This window comes from Etheostoma cragini, chromosome 6 (assembly GCF_013103735.1).
Source record: "Etheostoma cragini isolate CJK2018 chromosome 6, CSU_Ecrag_1.0, whole genome shotgun sequence".
Classification (NCBI taxonomy): Eukaryota; Metazoa; Chordata; class Actinopteri; order Perciformes; family Percidae; genus Etheostoma; species Etheostoma cragini.
Window position 1 is genome coordinate 4,416,212 of NC_048412.1, and position 24,922 is coordinate 4,441,133.

At 41.3% G+C, this 24,922-nt stretch overlaps 2 long non-coding RNA genes across 2 annotated transcripts; one reads left to right on the forward strand and one right to left on the reverse strand.

The window, feature by feature from the left end:
- Positions 1–618: 618 nt before the first annotated feature.
- On the reverse strand, positions 619–23,110 carry LOC117946790. Its single transcript, XR_004657102.1, has 3 exons — positions 22,989–23,110; positions 15,552–15,562; positions 619–629 (listed from the first exon to the last, which is right to left on the reverse strand). It is a non-coding gene; the product is annotated as an uncharacterized LOC117946790 (long non-coding RNA).
- LOC117946789 lies at positions 981–17,704 on the forward strand. The gene is made up of 3 exons (XR_004657101.1): positions 981–991; positions 7,344–7,349; positions 17,652–17,704. It is a non-coding gene; the product is annotated as an uncharacterized LOC117946789 (long non-coding RNA).
- Positions 23,111–24,922: the final 1,812 nt, after the last annotated feature.

Genomic DNA, 24,922 nt, shown 5'->3' on the forward strand with positions numbered 1-24,922 from the left:
AAGTCTTTTGCTGATAACAATTAATTTGTCCGAGATATGATAAGTGTTTGGTAGGTTGCTTGGACCCCTAATGATGATGATGATGATGAATATTCGTTTGAAAAATAATAGGGTTCTGCCACAGCCTTCTGTGTGAACCGCATAGCTTTGCTACTGTAGTTCCCATCCCTTGGGCTTGGAACCCTAATTAAATAGCATCTGAGTTAAAACAAGGTCAAGACCTAAGTGGGCCTTCGCAGCTGATTGATTTATGAACTTTGCTATTAACAACTTTAACAAGCAAACGGACATGCCAGTTAATTGATCCATTGTACATACAGCTCAATAATACTGATCTTTGAAACATATGAAGTTAACGAATCAATGAAATAGCAGGGCCACGCCTCAAACGCAACTCTTATTACCTGACAAGCTCTTATATTTCAGGGAACACCGGAGCAATCCCGGAAAGGGAACGCATGGAAATAGATTACTTCATACTCAACCCGCTGCATACATCTTTGATTTCTCATTCTAAGTGCTGTTGGGAGGGGGGACCAACCAATCAGACAACATCCCTTTTCAATCTTACCCCCCCATCCAAATCCTATTCTACGTTCTTAACATTCAATATAATGAAGCCTTTAAATCTTTAAATGACAAATGGTTGTGGCTTGGTCATTGCTTGTGAATTTGACTTGGGGTGAGAGTCCAATCATGAGACAGATAAGATGGAGAAATGTGCCTCTAAACAATTGTATCTTTTTGTGTCTTCAGGCTCTCTGTATATCTACAAATGATTTATCTTCCTTTATCTGCATTTTAATCTTGTATTAACCTCTAATGAATTGGCACAAATAGATTTAGTTGGGCCAAATTTTTACTTTGCACTCACAAAGTGAATAATCATAATGGGCATATCATTTAGATACATTTATATACACATAGATTTCTTTTCTTTCATTAAAGACACAGTCTCCTAACAGTGCTGCTGATTCACACCACCTTTTCTGTAGTGCTGGAAAAGGAGGGCTCTTTTCTCGTTTCTTTCTTCTCTCTCTCTCTTGCTTTTACTCTTCATCTCTCTGCCTCCACCTCTCCTCCACTCATCATCCTGCACAGCCGTGGCGTCATTGTGGCCCTGTGTGTGCATTGTTTGATGTCCTAGAAGTAAATAGACGTGGAACACACTTGACACAGTTGTTAAACAGAGAGCATCTTAATGTCTCCTAACTCGACATCAAACACTATGCTAATGTCTGTTGCATTAGTGATAGGGAGTGCAACAAGAGAGGAGGGAAGTGTACACAGCCAACACGGCTCAGTGCGGCAACAAACAACATATTACAGCACAACACACCTAGTGAACCACAGAACAAGATAATGAATACAGAGGAGTGGCGTAGAGAGGCTCTTTCCTGATGCTTGCTGTGTGTTGGAGAGGTTTGGCCCTCATAAAAAACACACTAGTGCCACTGATGATGTTAAATAGTTAGTTACAGTTCAGAAATGAATTTGCTCACTTAATCTTATATTTGAAGGAGCTGATTTGTACACCCAGTGGGCTATTTGTTTAGACAGAGTGATAATTAAGTTAATGTTCCCACTCTGTACAATAACCAAAGGAAGTGTATATAATGCAGTCAATTTGTTTTTTTTTGTGCTCAATTTCTTTTACATATTTTGACACTATCAACAGATACAAACAACCATAAACAATACCCTGAGGCATCAAAACGCGTCCCAGAGCCACAAAAAAAAAAACACACAGAGGAAAGCTTAGAGGGAGACAAAACAACACATGCAGAAACAGACACACAAAATCTTTTATTTAGGGGATTTTACCTCCTGTGTGTTTTTTTTAGTGCTACTGTATGTGAACGTGATCAGCGTGATGACGAAGGTATGTGCGTGCGCGCCATTCAGAGCCATTACTGAAATAACCGGAGGTAGGTTATTAATTAGTTAAGCTCTGCTGATAAAAGTTTAGAAAGGATACTAGTTGTACTTTGAATGTGACCAAACAAATGTATTCGGTTATATGTAATGTCCGATTTGTACTGTGTGATTTATGCAGTGGTTTGAATTTGCAATCTAAAATTTCTTAATTAATTCTGTGATTAGATAGACAGCTAATGCTTGTATGCTAATGTCTTTGCTAAGGCCGTTGCTGGGGCTGCTACTAATGCTGTTGCTAAGCAAGCCTGTCAGTTGACTAGAGTAACGTAAAAAACGGCAACGCAAACACACACGGGTTACATAAAGCAATCATACCTGTATGAAGAGAAAAGACCAGGTGTTAGTACCCCATCTAAAAAAATGAGTGGCGAGTTTGTATAACTAGTATAAAAAGTCAATGACAATGAATTTCATCTGGTCCCACTAATGATCATCAGGGGACTTTGATGTTACGTGTTGCCATAGCAAGGAGTTTGACTCACAGCCAGTCATCCAATCTCAACAACTACGTACCACCGGAGCTTTCTGAGTAGTCCAATCAGGTTTTCCCTTTGGTTGTTGCATACCTAGTCTCGCATTGCCAGGCCTATCTCTACAGCACTGTGGAGGAAGACAGCATATTATACTTGACAGTTATACAGAAACATGCCAACATTAAATTATATTATTTCATATTTTACAGCTAACATTCATACTTACCCACAAGCCATCTGAGTCATTATGCGTCTAGTTCTGTCAGGTCCATTAAGTCAAGAACAACGCAGATAAAAAAATTTGAAAGCATGAAAATGCTTCAATTTTATTGAATAAATTACAACTTAAATTTTGCGGCATGACTCTGTTCAGGGGAGTCCTCTGACCTTTCATGAGCACCATGAAAGAGTAGAGAATCAGGGGGTAGCAGCAGCAGCAGCATTGGGGGACGCTCACAAAGTTTAGGACTGGGAGAGCTGAACTATTCCCCAATATGAACAGAACAGCAACAATGACATAGAAGACTATTCCATATTATACACAACAAGGTGGAGATGGGCAGGAGGTGGGTTGCATCAATGTAGCAGCAAACATTTAGGAACAACTAAAGCAGCAGCAGTTATAGCACAACTAAGCAGCAAGCAGTATAAGCAAATTAAAGAAGCCTAGAGTAGCCATTTAGCAGCAAGGGGAGTTGACCAGCTGATGCGGTGATGCATATCAGCTGCCGCAGCTTAGCAGTTGCAGCCCTGTTGTTGGCCAATAGTGGTTAACTATGGGGCGCCGTTTGTAAAGCGGCTCACGCTGAAAAAAACAGCAACATTTTGTCACATTTAGCTTTAAATAATGTTTAAAAAACTGGTATGAAATTTTTAGGGTCACTTCCTTGCACATTTACAACAATTTTTGTCAACTTGGAAATATTTTAAATAGTTAAATCCAAATATTAAATGTTACACCTAAATGTTAAATCTAAATGCTAAATCTACATCTAAATGTTAAATCTACATCTAAATGTTAAATCTAAATCTAGATGTTAAATCCAAATCTAAATCTAAATTTTAAATTCGATTATTAAATCTAAATCTAAATGTTAAATCTAAATCTAAATCTAAATGTTAAATCTAAATATTAAATCTAAATATTAAATCTAAATCTAAATGTTAAATCTAAATATTAAATCTAAATCTAAATGTTGAATCTAAATATTAAATCTAAAACTAAATGTTAAATCTAAATATTAAATCTAAATCTAAATGTTAAATCTAAATGTTTCGGGTGAAACCAAATATTTAGCTAATATGCAATTTAAATGACGGTAACCGGAAGTACCAAAATAAAAGCTCAAGGAGGTCAGTGTATGTTTGTAGTGTCAAATAACGAATAAAAGTCATCTCATCCCAGGATATTAACTCTTGAACTTGGAAAACGTGATAATAACTACCTAAAAAAAACAGAGTTGGGGAAACTGTATTTGAAGAGCACTTTGAGTTTTTAGTGTCACTTTTATTAATGGTGTCAGACTTATAGCCACTATAGCCAGCCACGAGGGGGGGGGCTTACTTTGACTGGTCTGTCACGGTCGCTTGCATTAAGGTCAGCAAGAGCCTATCCCCGCCCGCCCCCGACAAGGCACGGTACTGTTGGCCATGGTCACACTGCGAAATGTCCAACGAATCAGCGTTAGCCGAGAACATCGACAGGCGGGGATAGCTGGCCTTAATGCAAGCGAACATGACAGATCAGTCAAAGTCAGTTTTTTAAACATTATTTAGAGCTAAATGTGACAAAATGTTGCTGTTATTTTCAGCCTTTACAAACGGCGCCCCATAGTTGACAGCGTCTTGACTCCTTGGCCTGCCAGTACTGACGCTGATGCTCAATTTAAGTAAAGTTTCAAAGCATTAACTCACAAGTCCAAGTTGAGTCTTAAGTCAGTTATTTTTTGTCAAGTCTCAAGTCATCTAAACTGTGACTCGAGTCAATTGGAGACAAAGCCAGTCCAATTCACCAGAGGCCTGTACTACGAACCAAGATTTTGTGTTAACAAGGTAACATCAGGTTCAACCCAAGGTTTTGTGTAACACAACGATATGCGGCTCTGGTAGATGTTTGCAGTTGGTCATGCTCTGCAAACGCCGCCTCTCTTATATGAACGCACTCGTCGCTTAATTGGGAAACCCTGGATTGATTAAACTATTGTTGTTAACCACCGTTGTGACACAACTTATGCAGGACCACAGTTGTTAGGTTAGGTGAAGTCTAACCTAACAACCGTTAGGGCATGTTGATCTGTATTCGTAGTACAGGCCCCTGGTCTGAAGTCCATATCTCTGCCTATGGCCATTAGTACATAGACCTCGGAGAATTACACCAATGCTATTCAGTAGTTACTGTTAGTAAATACTTTATTTAGTTTTTACTTTAAAAACTCATGTTTTTTTTGGAAAAAGTCATCATGTCTCGCCTCATTCTTCAAGTCAGTGTTGACTTCTCCCTTATTTTACCACAATGCTTTTCTACTATTAACTTTTTAGACAATCTCTGTTGTAAGACATTCTTGGTTTTATAAATGATGATAGAAACAGTAAAGAAGAAAACGTGAGGAGTTCAACCCTGCTTACTTTCCCACCTCCACACAACACAATCACTGCGTTAGTTTTAACTGGCAGAAAACTGCTTGCTGATAAGTTTAATATAAATGCTCCTTATTATGCTGATAAAACTGTAATCCAGACTGCATTGTTTTCTATTAAACATATTTCTCAAATTAGTTGTTTGAGCTTTCTTTTTTTTTTAATGTAAGACACAGGGCTGTCCCCTGAGGCCCCTACTTTTTGCTCAAATAGCAACCAAGGTTTGTTGTAGAAAAGTGCAGCTGTGTGTGTTCTGTGTACTACAGTATGTCCATCAACCTCTGTTGACCCCGGTGTTTTCTCCTCCATTCACTCATGTTTTCCTGAAACAGGTCCCACTAAGCTGTCTGCATTTATGCCTCTGTGTGTGTGTGTGTGTGCGTGCGTGCGTGCGTGCGTGTGTGTATGTGTATTAGAGAGAATATATGACATCCCGAGTGATGGTCTGATAGGAGGTATGATCCTCTCAGGGGACTACTGATTTCAGACCCTGCTGTCATCCTCCAGTCTACCTTTTTCTGGAGTGTGGGCCTTCCACCTCCCTCCCTCTATGCTATCTAACTTTCTTTCTTTCTCTACTTTCTTCTGTTCTCTGTCTCTTATGCTCTTGCCTCTCTTTGCCGCACCCTCCTTTTTTGTTGCTTTTGCAAGAATATTCTGCCAAATTCAATTCTGACACATTAACATCACAGCACTTCTACTACTAGGGGTGTCCCCAAAAAATAAATTTCATAGTCAAATCAGAATTTTTTTGGAAATGTTTTGCTTATTGTTGACTGATCGTCAAATCACGCAGGTGTGGGTAGGAGGTGGGGGGGGGGGGGGGGGGGGGGGGGGGGGGGGGGGGGGGGGGGGGGGGGGGGGGGGGGGGGGGGGGGGGGGGGGGGGGGGTAGTTAAGCAACTCCACAGGGGCAAAGCCCCAGGGGTTGATGAGATCCTTCCAGAAATGCTGAAAGCTCTGGGTGTGGGGGGGCTGTCTTGGTTAACACGTCTCTTCAACACTGCGTGGAAGTGTGGGACGGTGCCTAAGGAGTGGCAGACCGGGGTGGTGGTTCCCCTGTTCAAAAAGGGGGACCAGAGGGTATGTGCCTATTAAAGGGGTATCACACTGCACAGCCACCTTGGTAAAGTCTACTCCAATGTGCTTGAAAGGAGGGTTTGGCCGATAGTCGAACCTCGGGCTGAAGAGAAACAATGTGGATTCCAACCTGGTCATGAAACAACGGATCAGATCTTCACTCTTGCAAGGATCCTGGAGGGAGCCTGGAAGTATGCCCACCCTATCTACATGTCTTTTGTGGATCTGGAGAAGGCGTATGGCTGCGTTCCACGAGAGATCCTGTGGGAGGTGCTGTAGGAGTATGGGGTGAGGGGGTCCCTTCTCAGGGCCATCCAATGACCAAAGCGAGAGCTCTGTGCGGGTTGTCGGCAGTAAGTCGGACTCGTTTCAGGTAAGGGTTGGCCTCCGCCAGGGCTGTACTTTGTCGCCAATACTGTTTTAAGTGTTTATGGACAGGAAATTGAGGCGTAGTTGAGGTGGGGAGGGGTTGCAGTTTGGTGGGCTCAGAATCTCATCGCTGCTCTTTGCAGATGATGTGGTCCTGATGGCACCATCGGCCTGTGACCTTCAGCACTCACTGGATCTGTTCGCAGCTGAGTAGGAAGCCGCTGGGATGAGGATCAGCACCTCTAAATCTGAGGCCATGGTTCTCATCAGCAAACCAATGGAGTGCCTTCTCCAGATAGGGAATGAGTCCTTACCCAAAGTGAAGTAGTTTAAATGCTTTGGGTCTTGTTTGCAAGTGAGGGGACAATGGAGCAGGAGATTTGTCGGACAGGTGCATTATTACATTCAATTTATTGCACTGTTGTGACAAAGAGCTGAGCCAAAAGGCAATGCTCTCAATTCACCGGTCAGTTTTTATTCCTACCCTCACCTATGATCATGAAGGTTGGGTCAAAACCGAAAGAACGAGATCCAGGGGACAAGCGGCTGAAATTGGGTTTCCTCAGGATGGTGGCTGGCGTCTCCCTTAGAGATAAGGTGAGGAGCACAGTCCTCCGTGAGAAGCTTGGAGTAGAGCCGCTGCTCGTTCGCTTCGTAAGGAGCCAGTTGAGATGTTTAAGGCCTCTGGTAAGGATGCCCCCTTGGTTGGTGTTCCAGGCACGTTTAGCTGGGAGGAGGCCTCAGGGAAGACCCAGGACTAGGTGGAAGGATTAAATCTCCATACTGGCCTGGGAACGCCTTAGGATCCCCTAGTCGGAGCTGGTTAATATGGCTTGGAAAAGGGAAGTTTGGGGTCCCCTGCTGGAACTACTGCCTCCGCGACCCGACACCGGATAAGCAGAAGGAGATGGATAGAGATGGAGATGATATCGAGCTGCAAAAACAGCCTGAAAGTCTGAAGTTAGGATAGTACTACAAGAGTCTGCTTTAAAGATGATACACCATCTCATCTTGTCGCATTGGTGTCAACTGGCAAGTTTCAGAACGTTGCATTCTGGCTCATTGCAAGTAGCTGGAAGTTTACACTTGTCTCGTTGCGAGTTTTTGGTCTGAACTGGGTTTTACGGCGCTTCGAAGATTTGACTTTGAAACTGGCTGTCGAATCAGGCTCTTTCGATCAAAGCATCAAACATTTGACTATTCCAGTCACCCCTATTTATTAAAATTTTTAATTTATTTTACAACAGAGAACTTAATAGAAACTAAATCAATAAAGTGACTCAAAAGGTCATGACTAAGCTTCAGATTTGCAATTTACTTACTTTTTTTAACTTTTACAATTACAGTCTTTGATGGAAATGATGTAGGTTCAGTTCTCCCAAATTAAAAAACACCATTGCCCACCATGACCTTCCTATAATAATACTGTATATAAAAGGACATCATGTTGAACATTTTTTTATAAGATTTGTTTGTCATCAGGGAGTTCCTTTTGAATTTCTCTGCAGTGTGCCATACCACAATGTCACTCTGATTGATTTCAAACGGACTTTCGCTGTGGATTCTCCCAAGTTGAATCTCTGTCTGTACTAAATTTCTCAGTTGACTCTCGTGCTTGTGAACCCATCGAAGAGGAAGACGGTGAATTAACGAGTCTCCCCAGTTCCCGACGCTCCCAACTGAAAGTGATGGATGTGAATAAATGGCCTACATAAAAGCATTGGGATTCATCCACTCGGTTTGGTCTGTCCTCTGTGCCACATTAAATCTCAGTGTGTCACTGTGATGTGTCTTGTGAAAATGTAGGCCATGTCCTTATAGAGGATCGAAAGAACAATGCTTCATACACAGACAGAAGTGCATTAACAGAGAACGGCATGCCATGCTAATGTTTGTTTTTTCTTAACTGTAAAGATGCACGAAAATTCTTGACTAATTTTCAGATTTTATCCTTCCAAAACTGCCTATGTGACCTCTTCTTTGATTTACATTTCATGACATTAAAGGGATACTTTGTCAACTTCAATCTAGCTCTTTGTAATCTTTGTGTGTTTAGATGAATGGTGTGTGCCTTCCCCATGTCCCTCATTTCACATACATGAAGAAGTTTAAGGAGACTGATGAATTACACAGAAGCATTAAATGGACTCTCAATTTAGGTTAACCACAATGAGTTATTGTGTTGTGCCGTCCCCACTCTCTGAAGTTCCTGAAGGTGTATTTAAACTCATGCTGGAGGCGTTACGTTTAGCTGAACCTTCAATGTAAACAAAGATATTGCGGGCGCCATAAACACAGACACTTAACCCACATTCCTCAGCACAGACAGAATATGTTTGCTTCCTCCATGACCTTGGCAGTATGAGCAGCACTGTGTTATCATACAGCTGCTACGTCTCCCTTCTTCTATGGGGACACAAAGTTGAACTACCACTCTTCCTGGAAAGGTCAAGAGGTTATGTAGGACACGGAGGGGTTTGACCTCCCACAATTTAAGTGGTTGAGGCGGCAGATATGGACTTATCTCCGGTCAAAGAATCAGGCTCCAGAGGAAGCGTGTCTGGTTAAAAGAGCTTTATTTTGAGTTGCAGTTATTGTTTGTGTTGGTATTTGTGGTCAACAAGAAACAAAGATGAGGGACTGAAGGAGTTTTGGGGGCTTCAGTCAAAAATGACTTGACCCTCCTTTTGCCAATAATACATTTTTCTATGACCCTCCAAAATTATTTGGAAAAAAGACATGACCCTCACCAACAATTTATTGATGCCTTTTGTTCAGCGCTTGGCAAAGATGTACAGATAGCTGTTGTTTTTTTATAACCATGACATACATGACTAACCTCTGCCTTCTCATCTTACACATCACACTCCACTGTTATGGGGGCAATTTCAGAAGATTAACTCACTAACATTGTTGTGGAAACACAAGAAAAATGGAAACTAAATGCACACTTTCTGCATTACTTCAATTATTAAGTTACTCCTCTAGTAAACTAGTATTCACATGAATGTCTACATGAATGTTTTTGATGTTTTTGAATTAAACAGACACAAACAGGCTGGCTCCGTCATTGGCTGTAAACTGGAGACATTTGAAGCTGTGGTGGGGAAAAGGTCACTGAACAAACTATTAGAGAGAGATACATGGAGCTACATGGAAAAATCAAGGGAGTAAGCCTCTCCTCTCTAAGCGTAGCTCCCATGGCGCCATTTTAATGCTACAAAGCCATCACCTACAGTTACCATTCCATTGACCGCTATTTATTTTGGCGCACCTTTGACAGTGAATAACTTTACATCTTAAGCGTTTAAAGAATCGATTTGTCGGTTGTTTATTTCTAAAGAAACACTGTGTCATAACAACCTGACTTGCTGGTGCATAGTTTATAAATCACTGTATTGTCAGGAGAAGCTTGCAGACAGTGTTGTCTTCCATAAGCTGTTTAGTATCAAGTACTAATGTTAACTATCATGTTAGTTAGCAGTAATTAGCCTGTGCCTATGTTATCTCCTAACCTATACCTACGCTCTCCGTCTCTGCTGATTGGGAATGACTGAGATTTCTCTTGGCACAGCTACCAGAAGACTTACAACTTTCACACACGTTGCCCACATCACAAATACATTGTCAAGCTCAGTTGGAGGCAGCGCCGTAACGCCTAGCCATCACCGTACAAGTGTTTCTAATATCCTTCACTGGTCTCCGTCCAGAACAATGGGATCTGTTGGTCCATTTCTTTAACTGTCTATGGGGAAACATATGCACCAAACAAGACACTTGGAAATTTTGCTGTTTTCATGAACACAAAACTTCAGTGACCCTTACCCCAGACCCTCCCTTCAACAAAGAATAAAACACATGACCCTCCCCTAGTGGTCTCTTCGCCAAATACAATGAGACCATTTTAAGCTGCAGTATGATGATGCCAATGATAAAGAAGATAAAGTTATACTAATAGGTATGAATGTTATAGGAATTAACAGTGGTTAGTACAATTACTAAATTAACTAAAAGCAGCAACTATGAACTTAAACTCCATAATTATATAAGCTGTAGCTGTTATCAATGTTACAAGTAGGCTATAGACTTGAAGCATTGAATAAATCACGAGGTGATTAAATGCACATTTAAGAGCACAGAAACTGAGATTCAGTTGGTCCTAGGTCGGTCACAAGGTTTACCAGTTTACTAGTAAACGCAACATTTTGTCCCGTCTGTGTTGTTTTTTAGACAACAGCAGTGACCAGTGCTAGTTAGTGTCTGTTAGATCACAGGGCTTTAGGTTGCTACTAACATTTTTCCTCTATGTTGCACTGGTGCAAATGTCCTTGCATTTACTGCCTCTCCACAAACAAATCAATGTTGTTTATATATCAATATGGTTTCATTTTGAGTCACATGACCCATTTCTTCTGTAAAGCCGTGCCTGTGTTTAGATCTCTCCTCTCACTCTCTGCGCAGCCCCGCCCCTATTAACTCACACACAACTTTCCGACAACATGGAGAGACACAGCGGCCGCCGATCCAAACTTCTAAAATTTGTCCACAGTTTTAATTGTTATTAACACAGCTGTAAATTGTTAAGCATGAGCAGCAAACCTGTATTTGTACCCTAGCAATCAAAAAATCAATCCCAAAAGGTCCCAGTTAGATGCCAATGCCATAAACATATTCTTTGTAAATCTTAACAACCATTCACCAAAAGAAACAAGCAGGCCTGCCTTGTTACACAATCCAAATCTTCAAAACCAAGATTTTCTGCGTGCAAATTACTAGCTAGAAGTTTGTTGTTGTTTAGGGGAAAGTATTAAGACTATGCCACAGGTGTGAAGTGTGACTTCAAATAAAAACCCTATAACTTCAACTGGTGAGTTGTGCTGACCCAAGAAAATGCGCAAACAGCCATTACAATTAAAACAACTTAATTTATTCCGCCACAGTGCGCTCTTAGATACCCCAAGGGTAATAGGCAAACAAAATTGTCATCGGCTCCATATATCCTCACCTGGATAGCAGGCAGGCACATCTTTGCTTCCCAGTCCCATTGTCCCCTGGTTTCACACCCCTAACTCTGCAACCCGTGTATCTGTGCTCTCCTTCCTAGTTTTTCCCTATAGGTCTTTGTACACCTGTGGCCATCTTTAATTAGGTTGGTCCCTCCTTCCACCCGCACCATAGGTTGGTTCTCTGGCACACCTTTACCTCTCCCATGACCATTAAAATAGTTCAGCTGCAGGTAATTTAGGAAAAATTATTCAAGTCAAAGGGAAAAGCCATAAGTATAAGCATATATCAAACCACAGCAACAAGTCTGAAATATATATAAATGCACACATCCACCTTGTGATAATTACACTGGTAAATGATCCGTTCTCCCTGCACAATCCGTCCTGTGCATGTGCAAGATCTTTGCATTTGTGGATGATAATACTGATGTACGACGGTTTACGACACTGCACGATCTGTTCCCCATAGACAGTTAAAGAAACCTGTTCCAGAGTAGCAGTCTGCTGTTAGCCTCGGTAAGCTAGCGTTACTTTAGCTAATACGGCTAACCAAGCTGAGACAGCATGTAAAAGACCCTCAAAACTGAAAGAAATGTTAAAATATACAACAGCTGTTAGTTCTAAGTTACTTGTAATCATTTAAAATACAATCATTGAATACTTGTCTTTAATATTAATGTGAAGTCTTAATTTAGCTATAGCCTTTTTTCCTTGTGTTTAGTTTGAGTAACGTTGTATTGATAACAACTTCTGTACCTTCTTTTCTGGAGGTTCCTTTGTCCTCTTCTTTTATCATAACGCAAGCAGTGCATGTTCCTATGTGCGCCCAGACTTATTGGATCACTAAGTTTGAATGAAGTGCTGAAGAAGCTTGCAAAGACGTTGAGAAACTGCTCCAGTTCAACCAAGACCATTGATCTAAACTAGTGTTCTGACTCAGTGTTGGGATTTTAAATTGTATATGTGCTTAAACATTGTGTGTTATTTGAATTATACATTTAAGCTAAAAGGTAAAAGCATTATTTCGACATAAATGAAGACATGTTGGTCATAAATTAAGTTTGTTGTTATAAGTATATAGTTTGTTGTTTGTTATATTATTTGTTTTGCAATACTTCTGTTTTATAATATAATATAAGATGTTCTGCTACATTTTGTTATAATCCAGCTCTCCTAAATGTGTCAGAAGTAGAATTGATTGTTAGGGATTGCTCTGGTTTGTCTGGTTTCAGCCTTTTACCCCCACTGATTTTTTCCTGAACTGTGGGTAATAAACCTTCAGTCACATTCCAACTGAAAAGATAACGGATAAGCACACAAAGACATCACTGTGGTCTAGAGACCCCACCCTTTGTGGATAAATCTAGGGGTGTAAGAGCCATAGAGTCAGACAAAGGAAGGGGAGAGCTGCGACAGCTTGATCCAGGTAACTTTGTCTCAGGATATCCTATGTAATAAATGGATTCACATCAACATCTGAGATTTTGACTACTAATTGAATGAACCCTGAGATGGAGCAGGATTTAGCTCCAACATCAGTCACCATCAGGTTGTGACCTGAAGCTACACTTCCTGCTGCAGAGAGACAGGAACAGCCATATGGAGCTGCTCCAAGAGAACTAGCTGTCAAAAGTGATTTTTTCAGCCCCTCACTGTCATCCATCTTTAGCCAGTTTCTTAAATTCTATCCATTTTAGTTGGTTGAACTTCGCCTACTAGGATTGGTGCTCTCTGGATTTTGTAAGCAAGATTTAGGAAAATCAGTGTTCTCTGTGGTACATTCTTAGCTGATGTATGCATTAACCAACCAATGCCAACCAATAATATCATGACATTCTCCTGTCTATTAATCTGCAACTGTTAGCATCACAGAGCTATGAGCTACATCTATACTACAGATTCATTAGGTAGCTAGCAACAGCAATGACAGTGGTTGTAACGTGTTGACTCACACACAGACAGACAGATTTTCAAGGTGAAAACAACACCAGCTACACGCTGTCGCAGCTCCTTACAATGTGGCGGAGGTTTAATCAGTCAATAGAAAGATAGAGCCGTTTATAAATCAACAAGTTCCCATTCATCTTTTACCCTCCTCCTGATCTAACAGCAACAAAAAGATTTGTTGAAGATTATGTGGAGCCAACAGTCCTCAGTACTGCAATAAACTTTAAGCCTGCCCACTTTTTAGCAGTCCAACCAAATGCAAAGGATTTGATTTGTATTAATATTCTCTTTAACTAAGAAATACGTCACACTACAGAAGCTAGAGAACCTCCTTCAGCAACAAGCTTCAATGTCTGTTTCACTGGGCCTTTAAATAAATTCTTCATTCATAAGAACTGGATTACTTGGTGTGTTTGAAGTGTATTATGCAGCTGTCCACCGAGTTCAGGATTTAACTTTGTAGCAAAATTTCAGATTATGAGATTGTCTCAATGTATCTTGCTCTTTTTCAAAGAGTGGTATTCCAAAATAGCGTAAGAAACTAATCCTAGGTAGATTCATGTTTTAATATTAAACAAACTATCCCTGATAGCCGGAGGAGCATGCAGGCATCTACAATGAATGAATGAATAAAAGAAATATAAATTAACTGAGCATTTATGCATCATGTACAATTCATGTTGAAGTCAGGGTTGATTCTCTTCAAGCAAATTCAAATGTCACAAACAACACTATCTCTCCTAACAAACCTCCATATTTCATTTAGACTGTGAATTTGTTGCTGAGTGACAAAATCTGGTCCAACAATTATGTTATATTAATAACATAATAATATTCAAAAATGACATTTACAAATTTAGGCCAGACCAGAGCAGGAGATTGAAACAGACAATGTGAGGAATACCTAATCAAAACAAAACAAGAAAACAGATGCATAGTTGACTTAGCTTAGCCAACAAACAGGCAGACGGAGAAAGGAGAGGTGAGGAAAATGGACAAAGCAGGGGGCAAAGGAGAGAGGCAGCTGGTGGGAGAGGCCAATCAGACACAGAGAGAGAGACTTATTAAAGCCACAGACTAATTACAATGTGTTCAGCAACACTAACAGGCACGCGTCTCGGCCACAACCACCACACCTGAGACCTGCCATTGGCCAAAATGAGGGTTAATTTCAGCCAACAGGAGGTCTGCAGAGATCCATTAATAAATAACGACACCCCTGGATTCACACGTGCACCTGCTCCAATTAACATGTCACTAATTGGCCGGTACAAAGCAGGGTATAACAAAAATGTCTGTTCGTCTCAGCAGACTGATCTACAGAAAGTGTGCTTTACTGAGTGTTGCGTTATTGTTAAAGCTATTGTTAAAGAAACAGTTTGATATTTTGGGAAATGTGCTATTTGTTTCTTTCTTAGAGTTAGATGAGTCATAAAAACAGGAAAGATGCTGTTCAGTTTTGTACTGTTTATATGGATACTGTTGTTCATCAAGAAACCGTTACACCACGTATAGTCTACATCAACAGTAGTACATTAACAGGATAATTGCCGACCACGTGCCGGATGTCCCTCACCTGGCTTCCGCTTTCTGTGTGTTTCCGTTTGCTTCCGGGAACAACATCAAACTTTGAGCTACATGCTGAAAAGGTTTTGAAAAATATTTGGATTTTTTGGAAAAAAGGAAGGCTTTCTTGTTCTTTTCAGGGAAGGTTTGCAAAGATTTACAAAGAATATGTTTATGCCATTTACTCTCTAACTGGGACGTTTTGTGACCAATTGGCGAGATTGGTATGAACAAAGTACACACATCGATACACTAGTAAGAGCAAATTACATTTAACCATGTACCCAGCTAATTTTAAAACCTCCCAACAATGTATTATGTGACCAGTTAACTTCATTTATATTGTGTACTGTTGTATGTAGCGTTTTCCTGACAACATTTTGCAGAGCCACTGTTGTTGCGTCCGAAGTGTGGTCCATGAATTCAATTCAGTTTACCAATGTGCTATGCACCTGTACGCAAGAAGCATTAAACAGCCATAATACATATGTCTAAAGTGGTGACACCAGCACATGTAACTTCTGAATGCTGAGGACACAATAATTAACTGCTAAAACTCGGCATGTCCTTCAGCAAAAGAAGCTGAAATAAAAATATTTTTCTGGCATCATCATAAGACATTTGAGAATGTTGGATGTGAGCCATACAGTCTGTTTTCCATAACCAGATGATTAGCACCAAATTTGCTGCTCTATACACCAGGTCTTCCTTACATAGTCACTGGTCATTCAGTTTTCAGTGTAGATACCTTTGTAATTACAGTAAAAGAAAAACATGTAGTTAAGACATTTTGGGTCACAATAAATAAAAATTCTAAATATGCATGAATAGGTATGAATGTACAGTATGCTTAACTTGAGGACTTGCAGTATCATATGAACAAACTACATGTCAAATCTCATTCTAGACATTGTGTATTGTTTTCAAGAACACACTTTTTTGTGATATGTACATTTTGGGAATAAACAGCATTTGAAAATAGACTGTAACATATATGTGACTCATCGGAAAACAGACTAATGTGCTGAGGAAGGTCCTCATATTGAATAGCAGACACAACTTATTCAACTCTAAGAAAGAAAGAAGAAAGAAATCTCCCCTCCAACGAGTGGCGCCACTCCGTCAGAGCCATTTTAATGATGACAAGTTCCTGATCTCCCATAGCATAGTTCTGTTCATCAGGAGAGATACGATGAGAGGAAAAAGCAGAGGGATGCATTTCACCATCCACCACTGAACAATGTGAGAGAACCGCTCAGACCCCCACGGAATCCACCTCCACAACAAATTGTCTTGTTGGATCGTGTTGAACAAGGATTGGAGCCTCGGTGAAGTGTCTCTTGAGCTCGGAAAATGCTCTCTCCACTTCTGGGGACCACAGAAAAGTTCTAGAAGTGGAAGTCAGATTAGTCAGTGGGGAAACAACTTGGCTGTAGTTGCGAATAAATGTCTATAAAAATTGGCAAATCCTCAAAACTTCTGCAATTTTCAGGTCTGGGCCATTCCTGGACAGCCTTCTCCGTAACTGGGTCCATCTTGAGCTCACCATGGGAAATGATGTAGCCCAGGAAGGAGACGGTTGTAGTATGAAACTCACATTTCTAAGCTTTGACAAAAAGACTCCAGGAGGTGCTGCAGGACTTGACAAACGTGTTGCTCATGCTCATACTTCTCTTTATTGATCCTTTGGGGATAACGCCAGTGAGAAAATTGAAATTTCCAGCATCCGTTTTTAGCAAGAAGGTTACAGTATATAGAGAAAAAAAGAGGAAGAAAGTATACATATAACAGAAATAACAATAATTTAATAAAACTTTTTCTATAAAAAAAAAACGACATTTACCAATAAATTATCAAAAAGTGTCAGTGTCGAGGAAAGTGTCAAGGTATTTATGTGAGTCCAGGTGTGTATGTATTATCCTGTTTGCCCTATTTCCTCCTCCCCCAAGTGAGGAGTTGTAGAGTGTAATGGCTTGAGGGACAAAAGGAGTCCTTTAGTCTGTTGGTCCTACACTTGGGAAGGAGCAGCCTTCCACTGAACAGGCTCCTCTGGTTGATAATGACGGTGTGCAGGGGGGGTGGCTGGCATTGTCAATAATGTGCATCAGTTTGTCCAGTGTCCTCTCTGCCACTGTCACCAGTGATTCCAGCTTCATACCAACCAAATAGCCGCCGCCTGATTAGTTTTTCCAGCCTGGAGGTTTCCTTCTTGGATATGCTGTCTCTACCACAGTGTAGAAAAGGACACTGGTGACCACAGATGAAATCGGAATGGGTTCTGGAAAATCTGAATATCACCAAGGTAAATAAAAACGAAGCAATCTAGCATGTCTTTTAGCACATCATTAACCAGGGTCTGCAAGACAGCAGCGGCATTGTTAAGCCAAATGGCATTACTAAGTACTCAAAGTGGCTAAGCAGGGTGTTGGATGCTGTCTTCCACTTATCTCCTTCTCTTACGCAAACAAGGTGGTAGGCAGTACACAGGTCGAATTTGGAGAAGATAGTGGATCCCTGGAGAGAGTCAAAAGCAGAGGTCAATAGTGACAGTGGGTATTTATTTTTTAACAGCGATATCGTTGAGGCTCCTGTAATCAATACACAGTCTTAAAATCCCACCCTTTGTCCCCATGAAGTGAACAGTGTCACAGCTTTTTGTCAATCCAGTTTATTTGTCTCTTTATTATCCCAGCCTCAACAGTAAAAGAGGAGAGGCAGATTAGGTCGGCATTCAGAGAAGTCTATCTGTAGGCCTCCATAGTCTCACGTTCAGGTTTAGACAGGCTGTAGAGGTGACTACTAGGGAGAGTGACATCAGACAAAAGGTCAGCAGCGCAGTTTTAAGGATGGGGAGGTGGTAGGGAAAGAGATTGATTCTTACTAAAAACCGCCAAGAGTTCAAGGTATACAGGGGGAACGTTTGATAATTTGAAACAGTGAGTGAAACAGTGGGGATCCTGAGCTGCTTAACCACCTCAACGTCTAAAAAGCTAACGTCTGCACCTGAATCAATAAGGGATAATAGTTCATGAGACTGACCTTGGGTGGTAATGGTGGCATGAAGCTTGGTGCAAGGGCGACAAGGGAATAGAAGTTGGACTCGCTAGAATGCTCCTCCCATCCAGCGAGTCCTCCCGTTTGATGGACGGCTGGGGCAAACTGCGAGGTAATGACCAGAGGCTCCACAATACAGGCAGCACTGATTAGAGATCCGGTGCTGGTGATCATCTGGGTCCAACTGGTGTTAGCCCAATTGCACGGGTTTGACCTCTGGCGCCCTCCCTTGGCTACTTGTGGTAGCGGCTACTTCCCCTGGCAGCCGAGGATGGTGTATTACCCTCCTTCGTTCACACAGCCGATTGTCTATACAAATAGCTAAAGCCATTAACTGGTCCAATGAAGCAGGCTCAGAGTATGAAACCAATTCATCCTTGAGTAACTCACTTAGTCCTTTAACGAACTGAATTAAAGTCTGCTGGGTTCATACTGGCTGGATTGTACTGTCAGGTTTTTGCGGCTTGAACCCAAAACCAGAAAAAACAGTTCGAAGACCGTTTATTCAAAAAAGGACTGGAAAAGACAGCAAAAAACTTGTCTCAGGTAACAGAGCAGGCAGTAGGCACAGGCAGGTACGACAAGGCAAGAAGGACAGGTGTGGTGTCAGCAGTCAGGTCCAGAACACAGCAAAAACAAAACAGGAGACACCTTCAGAAGCAGAAAAGAAGAAGGAAAAACAGAGGTTCTTAAAAATATAGGCACAAAAACTAGCTGGGTGTGGTATCACCTACAGGACGTGACTTAACAATCCAGCACCGAACAGAAAACAGCCACAGTTTAAGATTCTGTGGTGATCAGCCATGGGGAAACAACTGAGTGATTAGATTGCCTGCAGCTGTGCGTCAACTAAGGAGCGTCCGGCCCACACATCACTGTGAGACTTAAAGAAAAAGAAGCCTCCAGAAAAACCTAACCTGTCACTTCCCCATTTGTGGCTTTGTGACAGCAACAACCCGTGCTAGAGCAGAAGCTGCCAAAGCTAGGCTGGCATTCAAAGAGAAGGAGAGTGAACTTAAAACTGAGAAAGCCAGGCTGGAAGCCACAATTGATCACATCAATCTACAGCGAGAAGCTGAAGCTGAAGCTGCGCATGCAGAAGCTGTAGTTCTGGAGACAGCAGCAGCAGATATAGATGGAACTGAACAGATCGAAGAAGTTGAGTTTTTGTCCCTTTTAAAGAGTGCACAAAAAATAACTGATGACTATGCTACCCATCATGCTCTGCATCCCTTTGCACAGGGATCTAAAGAAGATAAGGATGATCTTTACCCCTCATCTCAAGCGCTCACAAATCAACCATTCACCCAGACACTAAGAGAGGAGAGGGAAGTTAAAGCCCCCTTATTTTCAGTACACACATCACATCAAGACTAAACTGCTAAAAGTAAGGCCCTGTCACAAATCATCAATAGAAGACTGATGTACCAACGCAGGGACACACAGCCGAAGCACACAGATGTACCACAACAGAAAAATTCTGACCGTCAGCATAATGGTCTCCCCATCGAGCCATCACATTCAGCCAACACAAATTATGACACTACAACAGCTGATCTTGACAAGTTTCTCGCCAAGAACCAGCTGGCAGTTTGATGCCTGAACATTACCAAGCCTGAAGAGAGACTTTCATCAACACAAAGTGAAAGCCTTGAGGTGTCAGCAAGTGAAGAGATGGATTGGCTGAACAAATGGCTAGGTAAGGAGTCAAGTGAGCAAGCCCTAAGAAACAGGTCTATAAATTGACAACCATCCCTTGGTCTCAAAAAGGTTTGGGAGAGATTGAATAAAACATGTGGATCTCCAGAAGCAATAGAAAGAGCACTGTTTAGTAAAATAAAGAACTTTCCCAAGATTCAGAATAGAGACAGTCAAAAACTCCAAGGGCTGGCAGATCAAGTGATTGAATTAGATGTTGCCAAGACAGATAGGAACTTGCTAGGGCTAGCTTACCCTGACACAGCAAGGGGGCCCCATTGTTGAGAATGTCCCAATCTACCTCCAAGACAGGTAGTCTCACTGGTCCACATACAAAAGAGCATATATGTTGCCTTTCCTCCTTTCTGCTTCTTCAAAGGGTTCATCTGCAGGGAAGTTGAAGAGAGAAATGACCCCAGCTTTAACCTGCCCACTCTCTCTACAACATCTTACAAGAAAGAAAATCAAGGTCAAAATAAAACTGACTGTAAATGAAACAAGTATATCATCATCAGAATCCGTATCTAAAACAGAAAATCCTGAAAGACAATGCACAATGCTTAACACACCCCATTTACTGAAAAAATGCAGAGTTCAGGAAAATTAGCTTTGATGACAGAAATAAATTCTTGAAAGACAACAATATATGCTTTCACTGCTGTGCTTCTACTAATCAACAGGCAAAATCCTGTGAAACACCCATCAAATGTATGACATATGAGTGTGAAAGCAATAGACACCGTTCTGCTCTTCACCCTGGTCCTGCTCTGCAGTCACAGCCAGGTTCTTCCCCTTTGTCAGAGAACAACAAAGAGAGAGAAAACACAGGGAAGCCAGTTGTCACATCCAGGGGTATCGAGGCATGTGGTGAAGGCTTCAAATGCAAGTCCTGCTCAAAGATCTGTTTCGTAAATGTGTACCCCAACGGTCATCTCAATCTACAGAGAAAAATGTATGCTATTTTGGATGACCAGAGCAACGTGCCATTGGCTAGATCAGAGTTTTAAGACATGTTCAACATCAAAGGAGCAACACTAACCTACACAGTCAATCTGTGCAGGTACAGTGTAAACAACTGGGAGAAAAGCTCATGATTTCACGGGAAACTCTTTAGATGGAAAAACAAACATCGCACAACCTACAGATGCTGCAGCCAGACCTTAAGAACAACCTCATAGGAGTGCTTCTCAGATTCAGAAGGGAACCCGTTGCAATAACAGGAGATATTTGCCAAATGTTCTACTGTTTTGTGGTGGACAAAGACTGAAGAAACTTCCTGCGTTTCTTGTGGTACCCGGGAAAATGACAGAATGAAGTGGGGGAGTATTGCACAAGATAGCCTCAAACCAAAAAAGAAGTGATTAATGCATTTCCAGCAGAGGAAAGAGCAAACAAATCAAAGAACTCAACCTCTCTGTGGACAACCTCTCTGTACAACGCAGCCTTTGGGTCACTGGACCATTATGTCCAACACCTTAACCTTCCACGTTACTGAGAGTCAAAAGTCATTCACACGGCAAGGCATCCTGTCAACAATGAACAGTCTGTTTTATCCACTGGGATTCTTAGCTCCAGTTACTATTGAAGGCAGACTGCTCCTCAGAGAGCTTTTTACCTAAGGTACAGAATTGGGCAAATTTCTGAGACCAATTTTGAAGATTGAGGAAGATGGCATGAATCACCGTTAGCACTAAAGGAGGTACATATCCCATGCACATATGCATCCTTCTCCACTTCCAAGGCCCAACACACAGAATTGTGAAGTAGGCTTTGACTTTGCTAAATCCAAGCTTGCTTCTCAGTCTTAGCTGACGATCCCCAGGTTAGAGTTATGTGCAGCTGTACTGGCTGTTGAGATAGCAGAGCTTGTCATCAGAGAGGTTGATCTGAAAGGGAATGCAGTCAAATTCTACACTAACAGTAAGGTTGTGTTAGGATACACACACAATGAAAAAAGAACATGTTATCTCTATGTGAGCAATCATGTACAATGTATCCAATAGTCAACACGGCCAGAGCATTGGAGTTATGTTCCATCGGAGCTGAACCCAGCAGGACATGGGTCCCGGTCTGCCACCTGCCGATCTTGCAGGCACTACATGGCTGACCGGACCAGATTTCTTGACCAAGCCGGTCAGTTCAGAGGTCAACACTGAAAATAAGATGACAACCTTGTAGATCCAGATTCTGACGCTGAGATTCGTTCGTTCCAAGGGAACATGCCCCACCTCATCCATGCTCATCCTATCATTATCCCAAGCCATAACCACATAGCAACTCTGCTTGTCCACCACTATCATGAATGTGTAAAACATCAGGACAGACACTTTACAGAAGGTGTAAACCCGCCCAAGTGTTCTGTGGATGGTATTAGGAAAATGTCTCATCAGCAGTTGCTTTCTTAGGTGTCAAATGCAGAAAGATGCAGGGGAAAATGGAGCAACAACAAATGTCTGATCTATAGAACGCCTGCAGGTCGACCCCCCATTCTCATATGTTGAACTTGCCGTTATGGGGCCATGGGAAGTCATAATACATCATACAAGGGGTGGCCAAGCCAGAAAAAAAAGGGGGGTAGTTTTGTTCACATGTATGTGTCCACTAGAGGTGGGACGATTTGTTGACGTAGTTGACATCACCGATTACGTAAATGCGTCGACACAAACAATTTGCGTCGACATGTCTAAATATAACATGGCTGAATCCAGCAACAGCGTAAGTATGGATTCCTCGCAACAACATGTTGACAAAAAGGTTTGCACACAGTCTCCTTAACTGTGCGAGTATTTTACTCTAACGCCATCAACAACAACGTGGTAGTCTCTAGACTTTGTAAAATGATCCCTTGGTTAGGATAACAGTAGCTAAACACCTCAAAGTTCTGTTCATCTGTGCCTCTCCAGCTTCTCCCGTAGCTCACCCGTATACAGTATGTCCTTTAGTGTAATGTAAACTGCTGCGTCTCCCCCATCTGTAGCACTGTCTTTGATGATTGTGTAACCAGGCCAGATTGTTTCAGATATCCCACGAGTCCTTATAATGTCCATGTATTAATAAATTGTCAGGTTTAAAACGGACTCAGGCTCATATTTCCCTTAGAATGGAGAGAGAAAAATACTTTTTTTATTCCTCCAGAAAGTGACTTGAAATGTGATTTTGTTTAATTGTTGGATTAATTTGATACATGTGATTTTACATGTTGCTAAAATTGCACTTTTTACTGTGAGATTAAAGGGAGAAAAGCTTGGATGTTAAACAAGAGCTTATTCATCATTTTACCTACTATAGTTAAAAAAAGCAAATACTAGCTGCTTTTGCCCTTGCTCTGTTTATTTTAAATTTTTATTTTTGTATTCATCCTGAAAGTGTCTTCATTTTGTTGTGGGATTGATTGCCTACATTTGGCTTCAGGTTGCACCACAAATTCATGTTAAATAGAGATTTGTACCTTATTGAAATTTGTTTTGTGTAAATTGCTAATAATTAAGCAATGGAAAATAAATGGTAATTGAAAAATGAATTGTTAGATTAGTTGACGAATTGAAAAATAATCGTTAGATTAATTGTTTAAAAAATAATTGTCTGGATGACCCTATTGTCCACGCGGGCAATTCAAACTGAGGTTATTGAAACCATGACTTCCTCGAGCTTCATGGAGGTTTTTCTCCATCTGAGACCATGCTAAACAGCTTTGATCCGACTGTGGGACCAATTTTATTGGAGCAAGTAAGGAGCTGGAAATGAATGCACAAGGTCCCTCTGATTAAAAGATGAAAGTCTACCTCCATCAACAAAGGTGCACCTGGATTTTCAACCCTCCTCACTCCTCCCATATGAGTGGCACTTGGGAGCGAATTATTGGAGTTGCTTGACGGATTCTAGATTCCGTGCTCCAACAAAGCAGATCTTGAAAACATGAAAACTCACATATTAAGTCCTAAGCACCTTTATGGTAGAAATCTGTGCCATTGTGAATGCCTGGCTGTTAATCCCTGTGTCCACCCTCCCCTCATTTTAACCCCTTCCATGCTGCTGACACAGAAAAAAAGGTGTATCTCTCTTAAGTCCGTAACTTCGCTAAAGGAGTTCTTAAGAACCAGTGGAAGAGAGTTCAAGCCTTGGCAGAGACATTATGGGCTAGGTGGCTACAGTGTCGGCAGAAGAGCAACAGCTGAGTCAGGTGACATCATAGTGATGGTCTCACAATCCACAGTCCTGATCAAATGGTTTCACTCTTTTTTAACTAATAGGACACAACAGGTGAAAGTCAAACATGGAATCAGAATCAGCTTTATTTGCCAGGTACGAGGACACATTCAAGGAATTTTTCTTTGGAGCATCTTTGCTCACAATGTGAATACACATAAAAATACATTTAAAAAAAACATAAACACAGTATATATATATATATATATACTCTAAACAGAAACAAAAACAATGAAGAACAGACTAGTGACAGACTGAGTTGTTGAGTTGGTGCGGGGGAGGGGTGCGACTGTGGGCTTTTCAAACCTACAGTAAAAGCTGTTCAGCTCGTCAGCCAGTCGTTGAGTACCAGCAGTGTTGGGGGATGGTCTCCTGTAGCAACACAGAGGTCCCACAAGGTTATGTTGTATCACCTACACTTTTGACATTTTATACCAGTGACTGCAGCAAAGTACACCCAAATAACTATATTATAAATTTTGCAGAATATACAGCAATTTTGAGCCTTGTCCAGAAGGACAATAACCCTTCTGTCTACCACAATGAGATAGACACCTTTATCAAGTGGTGTGACACCAACCAGCTTATCTTAAATGTCATAAAAACAAGGCAAGTGAATGACCATGAGCCAGTCGTCATCAAAAATCAGGAAATCATCCAGGTAACGTCTTATAAATACTTACAATAATATAGACAATCTTCTCTGCTGTAAAAAAACACATTTACAACCTTTGCAATTGACTGCAGCAGGGATTATAATTTCTAAGGCGGCTGAGATTGTATTGAGTAAGCAGCTAGCCCATGCTCATGTTCTACAGGGGATTCTGGAGAGCATTATCAGATATGGAATCACGGCATGGTTTGGCAACTTAACTACATAGCTAAAAATCAGGCTTGTCAGCACACACAAGACGGCAATGAGGATAATAGGGAAGAAAGAGTTAAAGCC